General features: G+C 32.8%; 1 protein-coding gene across 9 annotated transcripts in view; it reads right to left on the reverse strand.

The window, feature by feature from the left end:
- The window catches only part of LOC127062385 (teneurin-m), a 682,969-nt gene that overhangs the window by 542,304 nt on the left and 113,560 nt on the right, over nt 1-27,105 (reverse strand). Inside the window, exon 1 of one of the 9 annotated variants that reach the window (XM_050990455.1) lies at nt 24,965-25,112. The exons of 7 other annotated variants lie outside the window; for them this stretch is intronic. The gene's annotated coding sequence lies outside the window, so the exon portion shown is untranslated. Of the gene's footprint in view, nt 1-10,563; nt 10,580-24,964; nt 25,113-27,105 lie in introns of those variants that run through there. One more of the 9 variants, XM_050990452.1, reaches the window with a different exon arrangement.

Consider the following 27,105-nt stretch of genomic DNA (forward strand, 5'->3'; position numbering starts at 1 on the left):
TTTAAGATTTCTATATTTTTTCTTTTTCTATTCAAATGTGATCTTTTTATATATCGTTTCTTGTTAAAAACAAAATAAAAATATCCCCCGAATTTATATTATTATTATAATAACGATATATCATTTCATTCAAAACCATATCAATAATCTTGCTATCTCCAAACAACAAAATTATGATAAAATAATTTCAAAAATTCTATAACATTGTATTTCCTTCTACAGAGGAAACAATTTTGTCCTGAGACACATTTCTATCTAATCAGAAACAAAAGATATACTTTTAAGATGATCAAATTAAATGGAATGATTATATATATGATTGAAAACGCTTTTATAATTACTTCATCAATTACTATATCAAATATATACACTTAACTATAATATTTTCAATAAAATTATTTCTTCATTTTATAAAAATGAAAAAATAAAATTCTCGTTAAGCCAAACAGAAATGCTTTGAACGTAACACCTCCAACCCTCTTTACAACTAATTTCTTACCACTGTTCTCTATTCTCGGTGAGTGCTTGCAATAAAGTCGCTCCTTTGTTTCCCAGCAGGTTATTCGATACTTTTGTAGCCTCCAGAAACACTCTATTTACTTTATGGCGCTCGGCGCGTCCATTTTTATGGTCTAATTATGCAAACCGCAAAGAATGCGAATAGCTTCGCGATATAGAGGTAAAAGGCCTATCTCCACATTCCATGGATATTCGAAGATATAGCTTTGCTTGTTTGTAGACGTAAAGAAAGATTGTAAAAAGAGTTGATGATGTGTACGTGTGTGTGTGTGTGTGTGTGTGCCGATTAAATCTCCTTTTCCTTGCATATTAGAATAATTATCCTTTAACATTCTTTATAGGTCGACGTTATTTTCAAGAAAATCCTAGAATACGAAACTTCTTTTTTATTAGCGATCTTTTTGTTTTCGTATTTATGAGAAACTGTGTAAGAGGGAAAGAGCGAGAGAAAGAGAGAGATAGAAAAACTGAGAAAAAGAAAAAAATGTAGAGTTTTTCTCGCTCGGAGAGACGTTGTTTTTCGAGATCCATCAAGCTTCTCGTCAAAGAGCAAGTCTTTTCTACCTGCACGTTCGTCGAGTTTAATAAAAAAGAGGGATGGTTGGTTTTACTCTTACTCTCTCTCTCTCTCTCTCTCTCTCTCTCTCTCCCTTTCTCTTTCTCTATCTATTTCTACCTTTCTCCTTTTTTTTTTTTTTACTTTTTTACAGCATCCACACGAGTAACATCGTCGTCGACATTGCCGAGTTATTCGACTTTTGATTTTTAATTAGAGATTTCTCGGATTTTCTCTCTCTTTCTCTCTCTCTTTTTCTCTCTTTCCGTTACTATAAACGTAGGAATTTTCGAGTATGCCGTTCTTTTTCACGCAAAGGTGCCGCATCTGTTTTAACATCTTTTCCTTGCCTACCTTTACGACCTGAGCTCAGAGTGCTCAACCACTTGACAGGGCAATCTCTATGTAGGTCGAGAATGCAGAGATTTTAATTAATTGATCCTCTTCAAAATCAACGTTGGAAAAAGACGCGACTAGAGAGTGAAAACAAAATTAAAAAAAAAAAAAAATGAAAAAGAAAAATATGGCAAACATGATACACGTGATGACAAGAATTTTTAGTCGTGTATAAAATATATTTTCTAACATTTCCGGAGAAAAATCTTTGATAATAACAGTACTGGTATCGCGTTAAATATATAAAAGAAATGTAAAAAAAAAATTCATTGTGCAAATGTATAAAGAAAATGTATAAAAAAGAAATTCGAAAGTTCTCATATTGAAGAGTTTTAGAGACTTATTGTCTTAGACAATATATGTGTTTTACCTGATAACGGTAAATCAGATAACGGATGATATCAAACAATTTAAGATTTACATAAGAAAATACCAGAAGTACATGTCGATTACTTAAAAAGGCCGAGCACTTTTTTTTCTTAGATCCAACTCTCCTCGAGTTTTCGAAATATTAAATTCTATTAAATCTATATAATTTATTTATCGTAAATAAAAACTACGAAGAATCCATTAAAACAATTCAAAGTATATCTTTTCTTTCCAGATGTCTGTAAATTATTCTATGTCGTTTTCACAGGCGACGATTCTTAACTCGATATCATAAACAACAATTTTAATTTTTCCGCCATTCTAAAATTCGATCTCTTAAAAATTTTCACGTATTCAATCTCACTTCATTTGTAACTCCATGTCTTCAAAGAATACTTAACGATAAAACGTTTTCGAGTTTCGTTTACTTCGTTTATTACATAATGCTTAAAAACCGCACACGTGGTAACTTCATTGGCGGTTACTAATAACGACGATTAAAACGCCACTCATCAAGTACTTGAGTAACCTTTGCTAGATCGAGACAGACGTAACCAGCGATGTTATCTGAAACGTTTCGAGTCGCATCCTCTCCTTCCACTTCATAAGCCATAATAAACAAAAAACTATATGTAACGGTGTAACCTCAACGCAAGTTGAAGCACGTGCTCCGTAGAAATCACGGCGTGACTGTCTTGTTATATACGACGATTACAGCACTTGCTTGCGGCGACTAGGTCACGTGACCACCGGAATAGCACGTTCCTAGTGAATAGAGAAATTGAACATGTCGATTAGATTCAAGAGAATATATATGAGCTTGAACGTAGCAACTTGATCACCACGATGGCGGCTGTAAACTCGAGCAACGTACGAACGGATTCGTTCGCTCACCGAATTTGATCGTTTAATTCTTCGGTCGTTTGTCGACTTGGTCTAGAGTGCAATGCATGCGTTCACACTACAACGAACTTTCTTGGAAAGCAGATACTGGTGAATGTAGCCTTCGAAATGCCCAAGGCTATCATTCCTCGACTCCATCGTCTTGTGCGTACCATCACTAAAACCAAACATTACGATACTACGGCAAGTTCGACTTGCTGAGTTTAATCAGCTGATTGTTTGATCTTACGTCGACCTGATCATTAGAACCAGATCAGTTCTGATGATTTTCATATTTTTCAATACGTAGAAAACACTCTTGTTCTAACCATTTGAGACACTTATCGTTGTACTAATTGTTTAGCCTAGTAATCTTGAAAAATGCATCTAATCAAAGTATCTTGTATATTTAATTCGCGTATTGCTGTTGATCATACTGTTCTGTTTACACGCGATCTAAAGGCTACGTGCATTCAAGCAAGTAGTTGGGTTATTGGACAAAGAGCCTTCTAAACGGAGAACAGTTAAGATTTATTTTTGTTTCTCTCATGAAATCGTTTGATTCTTCGAGCAATAGAGATGACGATAAGCACAAAAATTCTGTGAGTCTCGTTTAATCAATCTTTTTTGTTCTAATAGAATGTTCGGATTCTTTGAATTTGGGCAAGGAAACGAGTTAATCCTTCGTTTTTAATTAATTCTATCAGTTTTTGTATAAAAATTCATGATTGCTATTTAAATTAAAATAGAAATTTCAATAATCGATATTATTTATATTAATTTACTTTATTATATAATTAAATTGTAAAATAATAGCATTATTTTTTTGGTTTGGTCAACGTTGTTTGATTTTGTATTAATAATGCAATAAGTAGAATAATTTCCTTTTTTTACTAGAAGGTAAATAAAATTGAAAATTGTGTATACATTTTTCAATAGTAACGTATATATATTTATGTGTGTTACATGTGTGTATATATATATATATAATCATATTTATTTTTCAATTTATAAAATACATATCCAGTAACTTCGGACAAAGATGAAATAATAGAGTTTATAATTTTGTTTATATTTTTGATAAAATTTAAAATAATGAAGAAATTATTTTATTTCGTTAGAAGTTATTATTTTTAATATAATAACACAAGATCATTATAATAAATACAATTATATCATTTAGAAAAGATATTAAATATATCACATAGAAATTACTTTACTTCGTCTCAAATGATTACTTCTAATGTAATGACATAACACCGTTATAACAAATAAAAATATATAATTTCTTTATTTCATTTTTATATAATAAATATACATAATACAACGAAGAAAGAAATTATCATTAATCGTATCGCTAATCAATTACTGATAACAAAGAATATTTTATGATTAAAAATAAATGTAAAATATGTATACTTTACATCGTTTAACGAACATACACTTATTTCGTTTCTCTCTTATATTCTTTAAAATATACTTCCGACAAAGTTTTTTAAAGTAAATAAATAAGTACATGAGACAAACTTGAAAGAAAAACAAAAATCATGTAGTGCATATTTCACCGATAAACTTCACTATTTTGTAAAAGTCAAAAAGTAACAAGTATCATATCTTAGCAGACTGCTACAAGCTTCCTAGGAAAAGAGTTCGTTCCAAGCTAGAATATTTATTTTGACCGATTAATCAAGCACACGTCAAGCCAGGATATAGTAGGAAATGTGCAAGTGACCGTCCGTAGAAAAGCTATGAAAATGAGCGAGCATTAAGAAGTGAATGATAAGGAAAGGCTTATGTACATAATATCGCTATGAATGCATGGAATTTGTCAAGATATTTCATACCAGTTTTAAAACGCAATCGTAAAAAGTTTCTTATATTTTTCGATATACAAACGATTATCTCCGAAATATTTAAAAATCGTTTCGAATCTTTACGTTTTATCAAAATATTTAAACTAAAAATACATTTATATTGATTGTAAATAGATTGATTCCAAATTTGTGTAAAAAATGAAGTAACAAAAATTTACAAATAATTTTGTTTTGATCAGAGCTCTTGGTTAAAAATGGCAATGTTCTTTCTTTTATTAAATTAACAAGATTATAAAAAATCTGACGTGTAGGGAGATTTGTAACTTCGCAAGAATATTTAAAATAATAACAGGTATGATTATGAATGTTTAAAAAATTTTCTACAGGGATAATCAAAGTTGACGAATGGATAAAAAGTTAAATATGTGGACTTGACGAAAGATCTTCGTTTATCATTAAGTTTACTACTTGCATTTATACATAATGCATTTCTGTGCATACAAATTTATACATGGATTTGTTTAAATATGCGTGAACACGCGTACACGAACATATTCGTTTTATAGACCGAATGAGTTGAATAGATCGACTTGAAATTGATACTATAAAAACAAATTACATGATACGAAGAATCGCTTTTAATTGAATTTTTGATTTAAAAATGGCAGACAAACATGTTAAAACTATAAAAAGATTAATGAAAATTTTGCAATAACATTTAACGTACTATTACCAATTAACTGATGAACTATGATTAAATGTCTAATTTATTACAAATTTTCGATCTCATAATAATTTTTTTAAAAACTTTGTAAACATTCTTTTCCGTTACTTAATGACAAAGAATGATTTAATATTATTTTGTAATCATACATTTTTTAAAAATCTCAAGTTTATTTGCATCTGTTATACACAATATTAACAAGTAATTATAAAACAAAAAGATAATATTTGGGTTACAGTACATTAAGCGACAAGCACTGCGAAAGTCATATGTGTGTTGTTATTTACAGTTATGTTGTTTGTTGTTGGTGGAGTTTGAAGTTATATTAAATCTAGAGAGTGTTTGCGCTTCAGTATTCTAGTTATGCTATGGTATAGTAATTTACCGCTAAAGAATTTATATGAGCTTCGACTTTGGTCTGATATTTTCTCGTGAATTCTGTGATTTCTTCCTGTATGGAGAGAACTTGTAATGCTTCACGAATATCATCATTTCTAACGTATAGTGTATAAGTCTTCCTAACGAGTTTGTTTATTATATAACGGAGTAACGTTTTGCTCTTAGGATTATTCATTCGAAAGCCTCAGTAATTATACTTCGCATTGAAGTCTCCCAATGTTAGAAACTTCGTATTGAAGCTTTTAAAGAAGTTGTATTCCTACTCTGTTATTGTGTGCGTTGATGAGCGGTATACTAATGAAATGTTAATATATCGTAAATCTTCAATGTAACGTTGATTATAGTTGATTGTATTATTTCTGTTTAAAATGAATTTATTAGTGAGTATCTAATGCTTTTTTTATTTATTTTTTTTTTCGAATAGAAATCCTCGATCATCCTTGTGATATTTGGATACGAGTTGTCATGGTAATTATAGTTTGGAATTTTTTAATGTGATTTATTTATTTCGTGTCTTTCTTATATAGTGACAGTTTAATAATACTTTTAACGAAATATAACGCGTTGCTATTTCGTTGCATTGCTATAATTTTATTTTCTTTCTTGCAACTTGTTATCAGTATTGTTAGAAGGTTTAATATAAGCGTCATTTGAAAGATTAATATTTTCCATCAATATCTCTAATTTTTCTAAATCGTTTATTTATTCGTCTCTTTCAAAAATTGACAATGAATTTACAAATACTTTTTCTTTTCATCGAAACATATTCAACTGTAAATACGATACTATGGAGAAAAATACAAATAACCAATATTCGATTAAATGTGATTTATTTATTTCGTGTCTTTCTGATATAGTGATAGTTTAATAATACTTTTAACGAAATATAACGCGTTGTTATTTCGTTGCATTGCTATAATTTTATTTTCTTTCTTGCAACTTGTTATCAATATTGTTAGAAGATTCAATATAAGCGTCATTTGAAAGATTAATATTTTCTACCAATATCTCCATTTTTTCTAAATTGTTTATTTATTCGTCTCTTTCAAAAATTGACAATGAATTTACAAATACTTTTTCTTTTCATCGAAATATATCCAACTGTAACTACAATACTACGGAGAAAAATAAAAATAACCAATACCCGATTGTTATACCGTAATAGAATAAATATTAGAAAAATAAAAGAGATATATTTATAATATGATTAGAAAGAAGGATCAATTGTTATAAAATAACCATCGAGGAAAATAACGAGATCTTTTATGGGCTCCAGACGAACGTTTTCGAATATCTCTTTGACTTTAACGCAGAAAAGAGAAAAGAAGTAAAGCGTGGAAGAGATCTTATCTTGAAGATAGCTCAGCGCATTCCATTCCAGCATATTGGCAGTACGCTTTATCGGTAACGACGATAAAGTCGACCGTATACGATACTTCGTGTGTATACGTGTAAGTATGTGTATTTGTATATATGATCAAATTCGTTTCGTAGACATATATATACATATACACGATTGTAATGCAACAAGTAATTAATTAAATATAGAGTAACATAATAAATATAAAAAATATAAATAATATAAAATAATACAAAGTAATAAATTAAATATAAAAAAGAATTGATTATACATAAACATATATACGTATATACATACACATATGTATATAATATACATATATAGATATATACAAATGATTATTCGTACACATATATACGCGACTGTAATGCAAGGAGTAATGTTTATAAAAAAAAAGCTGATTAATAAACTATAGTATGAGTATTGATAGACGTTCGAAGAAGATTAAGTTCAATGTATCCTATTATTCATTCTCTTTCTCTTTTACTCTCTCTACCTCTCTTTCTCTCTTTCTATCTCTCTCTCTCTCTCTCTCTCTCTCTCTCTCTCTCTCTCTCTCTCTGCATTTCCCTCTCTTATTAGTTATTACTGTCCTATTCGAAAGCGTGGAAAAGTAATTAATTCCAAGACGGAAGACGAATGCATTTCTACGTAACTGTACATTAATCTAAAAAGGAAGCTCTCTCTCTCTCTTTCTCTCTTTCTCTCTTTCTCTTTTCCTTTCTTATTGGAAATAGATCTCGTTTCTATTATCCAAAGAAGATATCTGTATTATTCCCTTCGAAAAACATAATGTTTTCCGTCGTATAATTTCGTCAAATAAAAGTCGATTCAACAAGGAACGACTGCAATTTTTATTTTTATTACTTATTTAAATCGATAATCCGAATAGTTTCACTTAAGAGAGATGCTTGTTGAGAATAAGCCTTGAATTTCATATATGAGAAATAAGAAAGTGATAAAAATAAGATCGATCTAATTCTATCCGAAAGAAATCGAACAATGATAAAAAGCCTCTTTGCATGAAACATATCATCCTTCTTACATTGTGTCCCTTAAAAGCAACCTGGTTTCCTTTAGACATGGATCGATATCCTAGAAACACGAGGCAAAATTCGAGAAAGAAATAGTTGACCTTTCCTCTTGGATGCAGCCAAAGAGTCGCATTTCTCTCTCTCTCTCTCTCTTTCTCTCTCTTACCAACCAACCAACCAACCAACCAACCAACCGACCAACCGACCAATGAATTCGCGTGGAACAACGTTTGGACTTCGTTGATTAAACGTCCGTAGGACGGACTCTTTCCTGGTCTACGTGTTCCCGTTTACAGCCTGAATTCGACGATGTGTCCTGCACCTGACGTCGTGAGTGTGGACGAAAGGGGTAGAAGAAAGAGAGAAAGAGAGAAAGACAGGGAAAGGTCGGGCTAATTGGATGTCGGAGGCGCAATCTTGTGGTCTCCATTTGTCATTCGGTAGAGCGAGAGAGTGTCGTCGTCCTATTCTCTTTTAGTCTTTCTCTCTCTCTCTCTCTCTCTTTCTCTCTTTCTCTCTCTTGGTTCGCATCTTTCGTCTCTCTCTTTCTCATGCTCACGATTTTACTCATCCCTCCATTTTCTTCTCTGTCCTTCTTGTTTTCTCTTTTCATCTCTTTCTATTACACGGAACACTCTCGTACCAGATACGCTCGCACACACAAGTGGAATCTTTCTTTGAATTAGATAGTCGTAACCGTCCTTGTGGACGCTAGCCGGATATTACGAGAATCCTGAAGGGCGTGTTGACCCTTCGAGGAATTCGATCCACCCCTATCCTCCAGATCGAGCCAAAAATTTCACCGTTTCGTCTCACCGTACGATCGCTGTGAACGTTCTTTGAACAGGTTTGCGGCTCTTAATGATTCTTTTTCTTTTCCTTCTCGTCTTTTTACGACAATTCTTTTTTTTTTTTTTTGATAGAATATTCTTTTCTTTCTTTCTTTTTTTTTTAATTCAAAGAATTTTTGATACAAGAGAAATATTCTTAAGAAAATATATGTAAATATCACTGACTATCGGAAATTACGAGTTGAAGAAAACATCGCATTCGAAATCGCTTGCGATCTTTGCTTAAAACAATTCAAATTATTTTTTGGAATGGGAAGGAAGAAAAAAATCGTTGTTGCGATATTCCCTTAACGAGAATTAACGTGACATTATTACCGTGACCGAGTTTCATGAATGCGTTCTCTAACGACAGTAATTTTGCTTCGTTGAAATCGTAGAATGTGCTTGGCAATCGTAAACTTGAACGCTTGTGCAAATGAACATAAAAAGAAAGAAATAAGAAGGAAAGAAGGGAAGAGAAGGAAGAAGAGGAAGAAGAAGAAGAAGAAGAAGAAGAGAAAAAGAAGAATAAGAATAAGAATAAGAATAAGAATAAGAATAAAAATAAGAAGAAAAGATCGGAGAAGAAAAATCGTACCATTAATGGCAAGCAGCATGAAAATTATTGCAAGACTACGCTACGTACTCAACATTGTTAAACCCATTTAAACCGATACAACCGACTTCTTTTCAAAGTTGGAAAAGTGGAACGAGATGATAACAAAACCGATAACGAGTCATCGCAAAATTGCCATGAACTGAAAAACAATGGTCAACTTGAACGAATGATTATTATTGTCGAAGGTGAACAATGGAAGTGAACGAATAAAATAAAAGTCTATATAAATAACTTTTTCTCCTTCTTCTCTTTAGAATCTCAAGTACTTATAGCGGTCAGTAAGTACTTACTTCGTACTGTGATATCTGGTTCGATTTAAGATTAAGTACGTGAATTAGAGTAACGCTTTTTTAGAAAGAATAATTAAAGTTAGACGAGAAAAGTAAACTTTTCTTGCCGTTTAACGTACAAAGTGCTGGACAAGTGTAACATGTTTTAAATAGAGATTTCTTTTGAATTCTGTTTATTTTTTATATTTTATGACAAGTAGAAAAGATATTAATAAGAAATACAAAAAGAAATAATAATCGAACAAGTTATATATTTACGGTTTATTTAATATAAATAATGACGCGGATGAATACTTTCATCGTTATTACAAAATGAGATACTGTTTCAGCTATGATAAAGATTATTAAATAATATATTCTACATATTTGAACAAAGGATCGATCGATTGGATAATCAAAACATTTCACCAGCTTTTAAAAAACGATCTAAAATTTCAGCTTGTTTTATCCTTCGTCTCTGTATTACATAATAAATGCGATCATATATAATATTTATTGATCAGTAAATGAATTATTATACTTTAAATGCAAAAAAAAAAATTAAGTAGGAAACTTTATGTAACTTTAATAAAATAGCTATATGATATATCGTTTTTTACGTTAAAATGAATGAAAAAGAGAGAGAATGAGAGAAAGAGAGAGATTATTGTACAAAAGAGCAATAATCCGAAGAACACGACCATTCTCTTTCCTTCCATGCGAAAGTTCGTCCATGCAATATCGTTAGATTAAGTTTATAGCACGGAATAAAGCGGTGCAGTTGATACTTACTCAGATTTAAAAGCGAGAACTGGGTCGCGGGACGAATCGAAATGGATATTTTGCTGACGACTACTCACCTGAAACAGAGAGAGAGAAAATATGGGCTCGGTTAAAATCTTCATTTCCATGGTTATTTGCGGGAATATTAGTGTGCGAAAGCAAATAGATTTCCTTCTGTCGCTGTTCCTCCCCTCTTTCCCTTCCTACCCCGATCTTTCCTCCACCTAACCACGCATTTACTCTTTCCCAACATTCACGACGTTTCTTCGGTCTTAAAGCTTTCCTTTGGCCGACGCAACGCTTTCTACCTTCCTCAGTTTTAAACGAGAAAAGCTATTCTCGTTCTTTGTTTTATAGAAAGTGGACCTAGTTTACTAGTTATATATCTAGCTTAATCATTAAACCGTATAAATAGTTCCTACGTTTATTTCTTCGATAACTACACATATATATATATGTGTGTATGCGTATGTGTGTGTGTGTATACTTAATGAATTATAAATATCTTAAGTAGTATTATGTAACTAAGTTTCCATGAGAGTAATAAAAGTTCGGTGGAAACTTTAATGCGAGAAGGAAAGATAAATATAATATGTATACATATATTTTTATGCTTACGGCTATTAAAAAAAAATATCAGACGTATATGTGTGTAATATATCGGAAAAACTGGGACGATTTGTTAGACTAAAAGGAAGAGGTTAATTACAATAAGTATAATTACAATAATATAAATCAAAGGAACAGAATTATGACGATTATGTAGCGTGCGAAAATAAAAGCTATTATCGAAATAAGAATAAATATTTAAAGAGAATCTCCACAGACAACGTAATTAATACAATTTTTAAAATCAAACAGATTACCTAATAATAATAATAATATTAATAATAATAATAATAATAATAACGTTGAATTATATTCAAAACGGGATAGATATCGTAGCCTATCGAAAGGGGTGAGCTATTTCCGGACGTAATGAAGACATATACGGTCAGCATTCGATAGATCAAGTAAATCCGAGAACGTAGGGAGGGTTTGCTATCGATGATCGATACATTTAGCGAGACCCTTCGCTCGTGCCTCTGTACTCTCGTACACGCGTTCGACCTTCCATCATCCCGTTCTAATCGGCCGAGTTTATACTCCGCCCGCGGCTTAGCCACTAATCAACTAGTGCTAATGTTCCCGACTTCACGCGTATTCGTATCCTTGAAGTAAACTCTAGTGAAACGATGATTTCACGTCTCTATGTTGAATCAAAGAGAAACAGAATAATAATAATAAAGAAATCCCAAGTATTTTCATTTTGTGTAAATTAATAAGAAAAGTTTGAAAGGAAGATTCCGTATGTATATACGTGTATGCTTGTTACGACGAGATATTTACGTATATGCGTGTTTGCATCGATCAAGGTCAATAAGGAAATTAACGAAATCGTTAATCAACTAGTGCTAATGTTCTCGACTTCACGCGTATTCGTATCCTTGAAGTAAACTCTAGTGAAATCACGATTTCGCGTCTCTATGTTGAATCAAAGAGAAACAGAATAGTAATAATAAAAAAATCCCAAGTATTTTCATTTTGTGTAAATTAATAAAAAAAGTTTGAAAGGAAGATTCCGTACGTATATACGTGTATGCTTGTTACGAAGAGATATTTACGTACATGCATATTTGTATCGATCTAAGTTAATAAAGAAATTAAAGAGATCGTTGAAAAATTCTACTAAGAAAATCGTTATTAGAAACCATCGTGTCTTTCGAAGTTTCTTAAAATGCTTAGTACAAATAAATTTCGTAGCTTATTTCCAGTGAGTTTTTTAATGGAAATGAAAAACGTTGAGAAATGCAGGACAAAGAAAAGTGTGTGTGTGTATGTGTCTATATGTATATATATTATGTGCAAGCGCACATGTAAAAAACGACGTGCTTAAAGAACAAATGGAACGCCGGAAGTGGGATTATTGGTGAGTAATAGACGTTCTTGATAGCGTGAACAATGTGATCGGTCTTCTATTATGCTCGAGCGAACGAATCTTTATTATCTAACGGGAGCTTACTTCGGAAGGCGAGAATAGGGTCATTCTTCGATCGATCCCATTTTCATCGCTTCGGTAGTGTTACGACGGAAGAAAAGTTTCTTCTTCTTGATTTAACTAGAGCTTATACATGTAAGTACTTACACACATACATACACACGTGTGTGTGTGTGTGTGTGTGTGTAATATTATAGTCGTATTTAAAAATAGAGTGACAGGATTCGAATCTGCAATCTCGCGTTTCGCATACGTTGATTCAATCCATTAAATTATCCAAGATCCAGTGGTTTTTATTCCGAACATGCTTCTTATTTAAACATGGCGCGATGTAACTCTTATAATAGAACAAATCCTTCGCGAAGTTCTTTAGAAATGTTCTGGTTAAATCGAAAAATATTTCTAACCGGATATGTCAAGTCAGAAAACTCGGAGTACTTTTTTTCTTTTTTTTATTATAATCTAATCGAAATGATTTGTTTGATAATGTCAACAACTTTTTACAACATTTCCCAATACACAACCTAGAAAACTTGTATTCCTTAGAATAGAATCCAACAAGTTCTAAAGTAAAAATAAATATACGTTGTAGACAAAACTATCATCCGTCACTAAGGAATACGTTGATGGTATCCGTTAAAAACCTGGAGAAGGTGCTATGCAGAAAATGCAGAGAAAAGGACGCAGGTGTGCCATGGACATCTGTCATTTCTTTTAAGTTTTTCCCCAGAAGAAATGCAAAGAACGTTCTCCTCGATTTTGAGGTACGACGAAAAAAGATCGTCGAATATTTTCGAAGAAGTAGGTCGCAATACGAATTTAATACCGGCGATACGAATATCGTAGCTAACATAGATATATACTAGAAATAAGAATTTAATGAGAAAATCCGATAAAGTGATTCGATTGAAACAGTATTACTTTGTGGAACTCAAAAGATATCCTCTTGTTGATTCTCGAGGATTATCGACTCTGAAATCACCGAAGTAATGATGAGAATCAAAAGAAAACTTTGAATCCAATAGCTCTTTTCATTGCGATAAGACGGAGCGTACCGTTCGTGATAGGACCGACTTTCTCTCTTTCTCTCTCTTTCGATGATATCGCGCGTGCTCCAGTGGTCGGAATCCTGCTGGGAGAAGTCGTGCGAGAGATTAAGTCGACGGTGATAAAGAGAGAGACAGAGAAAGAGAAAGAAAGAGAGAGAGAGAGAGAGAGAGAGAGAAGAACGAAGCTTGCGGGACCGGAAGAAGCAAGGAGAAGCATTGAGAAGAGAGAAGGACGAACGAAGAAGGACTCTAGAGGAGAATAGAAAGAGAAAGATGAACGTTGATGTAGAGAAGGAAGAAAAGAGATAGCCTACGGCACTAAAATCCGGAATAAGAAGTTCCGGACTGTTGGAGGCTAGAGACTGTTAGTGGGCGATAGGAAGGAGTGGAGAAAGATATAGAAGGAAAGGGGTGGAAAGGGAAAGGAAAATCATCGAAGCACGTATAAAAGAAAAGAAAGAGAAAGAGAAAGAAAGAGAGAGAGAGAGAGAAAGTGGAAAGAAGGGAGAGGCGAGATAAATCGAGGACCCGAGGCGACCAGATAAAAGTCACTAACAAGTAACAAAGGTTTCGTCGGTGAGTCCAGGGGGTGAGAGGAAAAGAAAAAGAGAGAGAAAGAAAGAGAGAGAGTGAGAAGGGCAAGAGAATAAGGCAGGAAGGGAAGCTACATATTGGTTCCGCCGTCCTCCTTGCGTCCTTCGAGACTATTGTTCTCTCGGACACACTTGGCGCGTTTTCTTCCGGAAACGACGCGCCTCCACAGTATCCTTCGAGGCTGCCCTCAGAACCTCCTCTTTTCTCGCTCTTGGCCCTCGATTGTTTCACCCTTAACTTCCCGCTGGCTAACGAATACCTATTCTTTTTATCTCCTTTCAAGGTTATCTTCTGTTCGTCTCTCTCGCTCTCTCGTTCTTTCTCTCTCTCTCTTTTTGTCTATCTAGCTATCTATCTCTATCTCTATCTCCTTCTCTCTTCTTTCTTTCTCTTTCACACTCCGTTGGTCAGTCTTCTCATCCCACGAGATTTTTTGTTCTTTTCTTTTTTCTTTGTTTTCCTTTTTTTTCTTCTTTCTCCTTTTTCTCTTTGCTTTCCGGACTCTCCGCCGCGCGAGTCAAGTGCAAGACTCTAAACAGTATCTTATCTCGTGAGAACAGAAAATCTTTCGATAGGGAAGGGAGAGATCCGAGGGTTTTCCTTTGGATAAAGATTTCGATCTAGTGTACTTTAGTTTTGATCTTTAAAAATGATCTCGGTGTATATCCTTGTGTAAGAGTGTACACGGACGAACGTGATACGTTTCTCGAGTTTCTCTAGTTCTGAGGAAAGTTTTAAGTTCCCGAGAGACTCGAATTATTTTCCGAAAGGACGGACGATCGATAGAACGGACGAGCGATACTTGCGGGGAAAGCATCGAATGTGCTCGTAGAGAAACGTAAGATAGGACGTGTTATCGTTGCCGAAAAAGGCAACATGCAATAAAATCAAGGGGAGGATTTCTTTTTATTGGGAATCCTAAGCAAAACGATAGCAAAGAGAGAAGCAAAAGAAACTAGTAGTGGTAGGAGTAGTATTGTCTCAAACTAGTCTCGTTTCTGAAGGGAATATTTCTCTAGAAGCTTGCGGCTCTAGTTTGTTATTCGTTCTACGCGTGTATTTACGGTTACTAGTCAACCGAAAGAAGAAGAACAAGAAGAACAAGAACAAGAAAAATAAGAACAAGAACAAGAGGTAAAAAAAAACTTCGTTAAAAAGATAGAAAGAAGAGAAAGAGAGATAGAGAGAGATTTGTTATGCGTGACTGGCGGCCAAGTGAACTAAAATTGTGGTAGAAACAAGGCCTGCCCAGGATGGTTCGAGGAAAGATAGAGAAAATATAAACTTCGAAAGGAACTTACGCCTGCGAAGAATAAAAACGAAAGGTAGAAAGAAGAAAAAAGGAAAAAGAAACTTTTACTTATCGCGCCTCCAGCGAAATCTAAAAACTTCTATCCGCTATACGGAAAAGAAGACAGAGAAAAAGAAAGAAAGAAAGAAAGAAAGAAAGAAGGAAAGATAGCAGGGCCAACGACAAAACGTTACAGCGATGTTTTGAATATCTTATTTTGCTCCTTGTCACAACGAATCCTATTTTTTTTTTGCTTTGAGTTTATCTCCTATCCTCTTTCTCTTCTTTTCTCTGTCTCTCTAGTTTCATATGATTCTGTTTCTATTCTTTCTTTCTTATTTTCTTCAGTTTTTGTTTTTGTTTTTTTTTTTCTAAAGATATTACATGCGTTCGAATGTGATTTATGAATTCTTCGTAATTATGGATTATTTCGTTCCTTGTCACTCAACGAGTCCTTTTTAATTTGAATTTATCTTTTGTCCTCTTTTTCTTCCTCTCTCTCTTTTTCTCTATTTTCACGTGATTCTGTCTCTATTCTTTCTTTCTCATTTTCTTCGTATTTTTTCCAAACGATATATCCATTACAAATTAATAAAAATTTGTAAAATCGTAATTTTATGAAGTTCGTAAAATTGTGATTTATAAAATTCATATAATTATCGAAAAATTATATAGTATACTATACTATATTTATGAGAGAAATTTGTATCTATATTATATCTTTGAATATTCTGATAATTAATAAGTGATAATTAATCAAGATCGATCGATAATGAGAATAAATTTGAAAAATTCTACGAAGGCAACTCTTTAAGTTCGATCGACAGTACGATCGACGAAGCGACGATGATAACACGATGAGAAAATATGTATGAGAAAATACAGAAAGAAAGAAAGAAGAGAAGAGAAAAGGAAAAAGATGTCATCCCGTGTCATGGTCAATGTCATAACTCTTTTAATATATTCTCCATCTTGAGATATTAAAAACGAGCTTGAAAAAATGCCATGGAAGTTCATGGTGGATGGAACCGTGTGCTGATACACGTCGATGATATCAACTTATCTCTAAGCCGAAAGGAAGGTAAAAACAAAAAGAAAAAAAAGACGAAAGAGGAGAAAAAAAGAAAAAAAGAAAAAAGAAAAGAAAAAGAAGATATCCGAGTAAGGTCGTCGGATTTCGAAGACGTCGTCTCATCCTTATTCTCTCTTTATCTATCTATCTATCCGTCTATCCATCCATCCATCTATCTATCTATCTATCTATCTATCTATCTATCTATCTATCTATCTATCTATCTATCTATCTATCTATCTAGTCTCGGCTACAGCACAGCCGATAGCCGACCTTGATTGAAAAGCAGATGACGCGGAATAAGGAGTTTTCTGGCGTGGTTGAGGCTGAGGGACGACGAGAGGTTAGCCCAAGGAAAATGTCTTCTACCCCCGAGGCTCTCCAATTTCTCAGAAACGCGGAATTTATTTCATTCCCAAGAGTCTGATGTGGGACGAGGTGAAAAGGAAAAGATAAAAGGATAGGCGTCCAAGAGTAAGAGAGATGTCGATAGCTTTTTACTCTCTTACTCCTGTACCTTTTTCGATATCTATAGAAAAAGAAAAAGAAAGAGAGAGAAAGAGAGAGAGAATCGTTCTCAAAGAAAAGCAGAATACCTAACAGAATATATATATATGTGGATGTACCTGTACATGTACGTACTTATATATATATTTATATATATATATATATATATATATATATATATATGTGTGTATGTATGTATGTATGTATGTATGTATATAGTCGAAAGACGAAATAGATACGATGAAAATTCCGATTCATTTTCGACAAATTCGAAACTCGAATCGGATTCCTCTCGAGATTTCTCATCTACTTAAAATTTTCTACAGCGATTTCTTATTTTTCTAAGTTAAATTTTTCTAAGTTCACTTCAATTATTTCTTACATATGACGACGTACTCTGTACACGAAGAATACCTTTTCGTACGAATTTTGATCATTTTTTTTAAATATATCAACGATCGGTATACTTATCTTATCTTGCAAAATATCTTTTAGTTTCTATCCGTCGATTGATAAAACAATACTTATTATTATTCAGAAAGAAAATAACGCTTATCACGTAACTCGTGTATATGTATAGTGGAAGTTTTTATTATTAAATAAATTTTCAGAAACGTTATTAAGATGATATGGTGGAAAACAAAAAAGAAGAAAGAAGAAAGAAGAAAGAAAAAGAAAAAAAAAAGAAAGAAAGAGAAAGAGGAAGAATGCGTCCGAGGTCACGTAGATTCTTTATGCGAGAAACCACTCACTGTTTCTTTTGAAATTACCGTACGCGTCAAAAGACGAAGCTACGGTATAGAGTAAGGATGACGAAAAGAGGTAAAGAAGAGTGGAAGAAAAGATGGAGTTGGAGAAGTAGGAGAAAAGAGAAGAAGATAACGACGCGTCGTCTCGACTAGACGTGCTCTGCAGTTTCAACGGTAGCAACAGTAACAGCCGTAGCATCATGAAAGATCCTCTTCGCGGATAAGCGCGAAATCTCTGACTAACATTCTTAATATCTCTCGAAGTTTAATGAACTGCGACGGGCCGAGTAAATAATCTCGCCTTGTGCTGCTTCCAACCGCGTTATTATACCCTCTTTCTTTCTCTTTCTTTCTGTCTCTCTCTCTCTCTCTCTCTCTCTCTCTCTCTCTGTATTTCTCTACCTCGCTTTTACCCTCTTTTTACGTTACGAAAACCAATCTACCCTCTTAAAAAGTATAAATCTGTAGCAATTGCACAATGACTTTCATCTCTTGTTATAAAACGCGCTAGAAATTATACTCGTGTTCTTTTAAAATATCAAACAATTTGAAAAGTAAATCCACAAATACTAGATACTTTCAAAATCGATCAATAAAAGAACTGTGGTTATATACATACATATAAATATATATATATATATATATATATATATATACACATATATATGCATACAACTAAAATTGCTTAACAGAAATGCAAGAAAGAATAAACTCGTTCAAAGATACGGATGGGAAATATTGAAGAAGAGTAAATATTCTCGAGAAACTGGGTCGCAGTTGTTTCTCAAATTGTTCGTCTAACTTCAAATCGAATGTGGGTCGAGTTACGTCGAAAGAAGAAACTATATACGTATGTATGTACATACACATACGTATATAGATACACAAGTGCTCGTTGATGGGAAAAAAAAGAAAAAGAAGGACGAAGCGATATCTCATTGTTAGATTTAAAAAATAATAAAGTGACATAAAAAAATATTTTAAATATTCCATAAAACAATACAGGAATGATGATCCATCGAGTATGAATCTGATAGCAAAAAAAAAAAAAGAAAAAAGAAAAAGAAGAACCTAACGTCATGTTAAATAAGTTTAGAGTCGATGCACGTGGTGAGCAATCCAGTGTTGATGACCAACACGGTTGATTCGGTGTTAGCATGCTAATGTCTCACCACGCAATCTTGTCCCGTTGCTCTTGGCTCTCCCTTTCATGAAGACCAGTAAGAACGAGCTACCTTACTCTAGATTGGCCGACGTCTCTTGAATATCAACCATTCTTGTAGATACCTTATCTTAAATCAACAAGAAACCTTTCTCTATCGATGATTTGCTTCCCACCAAAACTAAGCCTCCGTAATGCTCGTTAATTCGAAACTCGATAATAAAAGATTAAAATTCACTAATTAACAAACTTTTTCTCTAGAATAAACTCGTTGAATCTTTAGAATCTCGATCAGGAATAAATTCGCATCTTATTACAATTATTTATTATCATTCGTCATTTGTAGACTTGTAGAGACAATTACATTTTTTATTATTTCTTTAATTTTTTTTAATATATTCTAATTATCCTTAATAAAATATATTGTTAATTAAAATATATATAAAATATAATTTTTTTAATGCAATGATATTCAACACTAATTGCGAAGATTGCATTGACATGAAAATATAAATTCAATAAGGCTAAATTTAGTTTATATTACTAAGTCTATATAATGTCTCTTTAATTTTTCTCGTTTATCTGTGATATCCAATAGTTTTGTTGCAAAATTGTTAAAATAATCTGCTTGGTTTGGCGATTTCTTCTTTTACCGTGAGTATACCAGTTTCTTTATTTATTTGCTTGTTCGGGATATATCACTCTGCGTTCAAAATGGATCTCAGTTTTTTCTTTCGCAATCTCTCAATTGATTTTATGTTTGAGTTCGAAACTGTGCACCGTAATTGACAGATGTACGTCCATATCGGTTCAAGGATAGTTTTTTTATATCAGCAATTTGTTATAAATTCTTAGTTGTAATTATTTGCCGATCATCCATCATAATTTTCTAAATTTTTCATTTAATCCTTTTATAATTTATCTTTTACGGATGTTGTATTTTCCATATAATTAAATTTACAAATGACTTTTAAGCTGGTATTCGATTTTCTTTTCCTGCTTGTTTTTTTCTTAAATCCATCAGTTGTTACGAAATCGTTCGAGAGAAATATAATTCATAGCGCTTGCAAAACGAACGGACAGATAGACAGACAGACATTTGTTTGAACAATCGAAAACGAGTCTTCCTTATTTTTCTTCAGGATTCTTTTTGCGAGAAAAGAGTCGAAAAAAGATAGAAGAGATAGGATATAAAACGGAGACGAGGAAAGAGGTGGAAGTTGTGCGTTCGTGCGAAGGACGCATCGTTACTCTTCATCTGCGAAATGGCCTTTAATAGCGATGATGGTAAAATATCGCCACAGAATTTCCTCGACAACGTTTATAGGTTGGTCCGGCAAAAGCTTCGAAACGATGCTCGGAGATATAGAAGAAGGAGAAGACGTAGATGGAGATGGTAAGAGGGTTGGACGAAAGGGCTGATACCTTAGCCGGCTATTATTTCGTCGGGCCGCTTGACAAACGATTACGCCGGGTGCCACTTTCGCGAAAACTAAGAAAACACTCTCGCTAAATCATAAGAAGCCATTACCAGAGGCGCGACTTTGGCCGCGTGTATAAGAAGGAAAAGGGTGTCCTTCTTGGGTGAGAAGTTGCTCTTTACTGCCTCCTTTTTTTTCTTTCTTTCTTTCATTCTTTATTCTTTATCTTTTTTGTTTCTTTTTTTGTTCTTACTTTTTCGTTCTACCCATTAGCCTTCCTTGTTTCGATTTGTCAAGCTTCAAAGGAGTAAGCGAGACTATTCTTGTTTATCTCAACGAACCTGAACGTCGATGAATTTTTCAAAGCTCTTTCTCTCTCTTTTTGCGAAGGACATTGATCTTTGGCTCTACAAAGGATTCTTCAAGCGTAAAGAAAGATACTGATTAAAGATCCGGTCTTTCGAAAAGAGAAGGAGAGCTAAAGAGTAAGAATTAACATCGAGCGAAACGTTAAGGTAGGTTTGCAGTGTCCCACAGTTTATACAGCTTTAACACGATCTTCGATAATGACGGGGTCGTGACCTCGTATCCACTCGGTTAGCTCGATGCTCGCACGTAGTCATGCAATGTCGGTGTCACGCGAGCTACGAGAAATCGTTTAGCATGCCCTACGTACCTAAGTGCACTTGCGTTTGTCCCATCATCCGTAGCAATCGTCGTGAAAGATTATTCCTTTTTAATTATTATCTTTCATGGACCTTCTTGTTATTCATAGAGAAGTTATTTCAATTTTCCTATTATCTTATCGAAGATAAAACTAGCTGAGAAAGAAAGAAAGAGAGATAAGATCCTTCTTTCTTAAATTAATTATTAAAATAATAATTACGACAACGTTTCTCGTAGCACAACGAACACGTTTGATTTATCAATAAATATATTCTTACAATGAATGATAATTTTATTCCCACGTTGTATCTCGACGAAGCTAATCAAGATTGTAATGAAATTTGTCGACTTCAAAAATAGAGAAAACAAAGAGAGAGAAGAAAGAGAAAAAAAAAAGAGAGGAAAAGAAATGTCTAAAGAAAAAGATATACAAGAAAAGAATCAAAGGAGATAGTAAGGTGAAAGAAGAAATACGTGACGATGTTACGTGCGAGGAAGTTCTCTACTCCTACTATCATCTATTTGGCCGATGACAACTGGTTGCTATTGGAGACCACTTTCTATAGCAGATGCTTTTTCGACAAAGGGATACGTACAACAATATCGCATCGGCGAGATACTGTCAGTCGCAGACACTAGCCGAGGGGATAGAAAAGATCTGTTATTGGTCGTCGGGATAGATACAAGCTACACCGCAACGTGCTCGAAAGATTCCGTAAACCGTAGCTTCGACTACGTGCTCCAAAGGGGATGAAAAATAAAATAAATAAATGCCTTTTTCTATAATATTTTCTATCTTCTTCGATGGTTTGCCGCCTCCTTTACAATCTAACGTCATTGATTCATATATCACAACGATCGAAAATCTTCAAATCGTTTATTTTTGTTATTCCCTAAAAGCTAATATAATCGATTATTATCCCTACTAATTCATCCAACTTTTGAATTTCTTTAGAATCTTTAAAACAAGGATTAATAATTATTATTTTACTTACTGATGATTCGAATTTTAATTATTGAGCAATTTCATTAATACGAGTACGTGTTAAATTGTAAGAAGTAATTCCAATAAGGTCGATATCTCTTAGCCAAGCTTGTGCTCGAATCACGATAAGTCGACTCTGCTGGTGACAGTGATTGTTGCTTAGCAGAACAATCACTCTCGAGACCGATAGTAATAGCAGCAGCAATAGCAGTAGCAGCAACATCAGCAAGCATCTCTGTCGAACTAGAGCCTCTGACTATTGCAAGGCACCAGGAATCATAAGCACTCCTACTCGTAGGGATAGGTTTACAAGCGAATGGGTGTCTGATAACACGTCACTGCCATGAAGAACATCAAACTCCATCCCATTTCCTCGTATATTTACTATCCAACTACTAACAACGAGCTCGCGTAGATAATTTTACGAACATTTTGATGTAAATTTTTCTTACGCGTTTCATACAATGTTTTATAGGAAGCTAAAGTTAAATGTTCAAGTATAAAAATTGATCCTAATATCGTGATCATCTTTTTTTCTTTTCTCTTTTTATTTTTTGATTTTGCTCTTCTTTTTCTTTTTCTTCTCTCTTTTTTTTTGTTTTTTGTTGTTGTTTTTTTTTTTTTTATTAAGAACACGTTTACCAAAGCCAAATTTAAGATATAAACTTTAGGAAGAAAAAAGGGAAAAAATGTCGAAATAAAAAATTTCCTTTTTTTTAATATTTATCTCAGAGTAATTTTGTCGAAACGATTTTCTTTATATCATTTATTTTTTTCTTCATATTACTTTCTCTATGTATTTTATATTTTTTTATATCACATATTTTGTTTATTTTTCTTTTTTTACATTCATTTTCTTTGTATACCTTATTTATATTAAGCCAAATAGCGTTGAATATACGAGCATCGGGAAAACAAATTCTTCGCGTTATTTTTTCGTAAAATAAAATCTTTTTTTACATGTCTTTTATTTATAGTTTTCATCGGGGAAACTTCTATGAAATGAACTGAATAAGCTCGTATTATCTCACGTGTATAGTTACTTCGAAAGAAACTCATTTAAAATTGATTAATAAACATTTTTATTTTCTAACCAAAAAAAGAAAAAATGAAATAAAAATAGTAACGTTCGCCTAAATGAAAGTCACGATCGTCGATTAATAAAAGTTTCATTTTCATCGATACTCCTCTACCATTTGTCTTTAAGAGAGGAAAAAATGACGAATGTAAAACGCGGATCACAGTTTGCTTTCATGGTCATATGTTCTACGTGGATTGAACCATAAAAATATCATAAAAATGGTCGTCAAATTCCTTCGAATCTCTTCTTACGACAAAAGATCGACATTGTTCGTCGACGAAAGAATTTCTCTATACTAAAACGCATCGATATCTTAATCCGTTATCTCTGTATCTTCTTTTTTAACAATGATCTATTTATTATGAATAAACATTTATAATATAGTATTTTATAAATGAGTATAATGCCATTTGAATAATGAATTCTAAAATTCGATTGATAAAATCGTATCTAAACGAAATCGAAACGATTATCGATCAAACAAAACAATTATAGTTTCGTTAAGTAAGCGTATCTTGTCTTCAGAAGTATCATCGTCAAGATGAAAGGATCGGTAAAAGCGATTATTAACATAAATCATGAAGAATAATTAATTAACGAAAATTCGATTAACGAAATCGTATCTAAACGAAATCGAAACGATTATCGATCAAACAAAACAATTATAGTTTCGTTAAGTAAGCGTGTCTTGTCTTCAGAAGTATCATCGTCAAGATGAAAGGATCGGTAAAAGCGATTATTAACATAAATCATGAAGAATAATTAATTAACGAAAATTCGATTAACGAAATCGTATCTAAACGAAATCGAAACGATTATCGATCAAACAAAACAATTATAGTTTCGTTAAGTAAGCGTATCTTGTCTTCAGAAGTATCATCGTCAAGATGAAAGGATCGGTAAAAGCGATTATTAACATAAATCATGAAGAATAATTAATTAACGAAAATTCGATTAACGAAATCGTATCTAAACGAAATCGAAACGATTATCGATCAAACAAAACAATTATAGTTTCGTTAAGTAAGCGTGTCTTGTCTTCAGAAGTATCATCGTCAAGATGAAAGGATCGGTAAAGGCGATTATTAATATAAATCGTGGAGAATAATTCTAACGGTGAAGAAATAAGAGGAGCGGCAAACCTCTTGAAGGCACCATAATAGACGTTGAAAAGTTTACTCGCGGAAAAAGAAGGTAGTTTCCTCTCGTTTGTGGTGTGGTCGAAGTAAACGGTGGAAGAGTTCATTAGCTTTGTATGCTGAAAATAAAAACGTAAAAAGAGAGAAAGAAAGAAAGAGAGAGAAAGAGAGAAAGAGAGAGAGAGGGCACAGAAAAAGGATTAAACAATATCTTTGAAAAGAGAAAGAGATCTAATCGAGAAAGAAAGAGAAAAAGAAAGAGAGAGAGAGAGAGAGAGAGAGAGAGAGAGAGAGAGAGAGAGAGAGATAAAAGACGAAAGAAAGAAAGAAAGAGAACGATGCAAAAAGCTACCAGCCAACGAAACTGAATGCGCAATAATTATAATTTACCGACTAACTACTATCCGTTGCTCGCTATAGATCGGCTAGTAATTATTCTTAATTCGAAATTCTCACCGTTATGTATAGGTAGAAACTTAAGTTAAGAAAACTAGGGGATAAAAAAGAAAAGAGAGGAGATTAAAGAAAAAAAGATAGCAGAATTTTTATAAATTCCTTAAAGAATACGTGTTATCGTAAAAAAAGATTGCAAAAAAATAAAATATATTATATTACATACTAATTAACTAATATTTGATCCTATCGAAAAACGATACCTTTGACGAGTCTTGTCATAAAAGTATTACGTCGATAGAAACACGAGAAAATATAACTGCTTTATCAAATAAGGTACTTTCTCCGATCGTTTTCTAAAAAAGAAGATCGATCTTTCTTTTCCCGAGTGTGATGACTTTCAGAATCGACACGTAAGACAGGATGTCACGAGTTACTTCGATGGCTCGTCACGTAATACTGCGGTCGCGACGTTCCTATCCTGAGGCCTCACCTTCGCGTATATTTATAAACGGATTCTCTATCGAAACAACGCACATAAATATATACACACATACACACATGTCTTTATCTCTATATTCGTAGGAATCATCTATCGATCGTCATTCAAAAGTACTGCTTTGGCATAATAATTTTTTCTCTTTTATACTCGTCACTCTTGTCAGAAAAAGGAAAAAAAAATCCCTTTATAGGTATTCTTAAAGATACGACATCGTAAAACTTCGTAACATTCAACGGGATCCTCCGATCGATCTTCGCAACTTTCAATGATATAGACTTGTAAAATGATAACGAATGATAACATCGATATGTTTCCGTTTGATTTAGGATTTTTCAAAAGGAGGAGGAAAGTAGAGAATAAAAAAGAAAGTAGCTTCGTCGTAATAGCGTTAGTTCGGTTCTCGATGGATGATCGTGAAAGCTACTACTCAAGATGAGAGTAAGTAAGAAAAAGAGAGAAGGTCGTCTAGGATACAAGGAGGATATGATACATAGTAAAATATAGTAGGAAGAAGGATGACAAGAAGGATTCCTAAAAAGGAAGAAGAAGAGGAAAAAGAAGAAGAAGAAGAAGACAACCGAAAGGTTGAGAGCTACTTTGGACATGCATGTTCAATGTTGGTGTAATAGGCTTCTTTTGAAAGAAAGCAGAAGGTGGAACAGAGGCGGTCTTACGAACGGACTCTAGAGACGTATCAACGTGGGGTTTCCTTCTAAAGATATTCTTTGCCTAACGATAACCCACTATTATTATTATTATTATTATTGTTATTGATAGGAGTAGTCGAATAGCAAAGCATGTACCATGACTGAGCTCATTTATAAAAGGATATATACGTATATGTATATATAGATATGAGATATGATAAATAATAAGAAATATTGTTCTCTCTCTTTTAATAACAAATATTAAATATAAAATCGTATAATATTTTTATCTTCTTGTACGTAAGTTATTTTATGTAACAAAATAAATTTTAATATTAGATGTATATATATATATATATATATATATATATATATTATTATTATTATTATTATAATGTATTTACATTTAAATTGAATATCTTTCTCTTTCTCTCAACTTTCCCTCTCACACATACACACGAATATTTATATATCATTATTATAATATTTTTATATCAGTTGTGATAATTTCAAGATTTATTTTAATTTATATACTGTATAAATTGTTTTAATATTACTATTATGTATATACATTAGTAATACTATATATATAAATATTAATATAATATTAAAACTAATATTATATACATATACGGATATATAAATAAAGAACGTGGATAGGAGAATAAAATCCTCGATTTTTCATCGTATTTACGTTTATATATCATAAATAATATCTCAAATATTGAAAGTTCGATAGATCCGTGGTAAACTCGCTTCGTATTTCGGTTTCGTTATTCGAAAAAAAAAATCGAAAGAAAAATTTTACGTAAGTACGTAAATAAATATATATATATATATATATATATATATATATATATACACTCTCTAAACTACAAAGTATATCTTATATTTGAACGTTTAATGAACCAATAAAATATTTTTCACGTTGCTTACTCGCTTCTTCTACACACACACACACACACACAGGCATATATATATATATATATATATATATATATATATTGCGAATGAAACAGTAGGATACGTGCGAACGACATAGTAAACTAGAAAATCGTTCTCAGCTGATCAAAATAGAAAATTTAAAGCGTAACGATTATTATTATACTTGGTGTACGGACGGATAATATTATAGTCACGTGTATATACTTACATATACGAATATCGTATTTGCCCCTTATAAGATCAAACACGCGATATACGTTCTCGTTGAACGAGAGCGAAAAGTCGGAGAGCGAAGCTCGTTCGCTCGGTT

This window comes from Vespula vulgaris, chromosome 3 (genome assembly GCF_905475345.1).
Source record: "Vespula vulgaris chromosome 3, iyVesVulg1.1, whole genome shotgun sequence".
Lineage (NCBI taxonomy): Eukaryota > Metazoa > Arthropoda > Insecta > Hymenoptera > Vespidae > Vespula > Vespula vulgaris.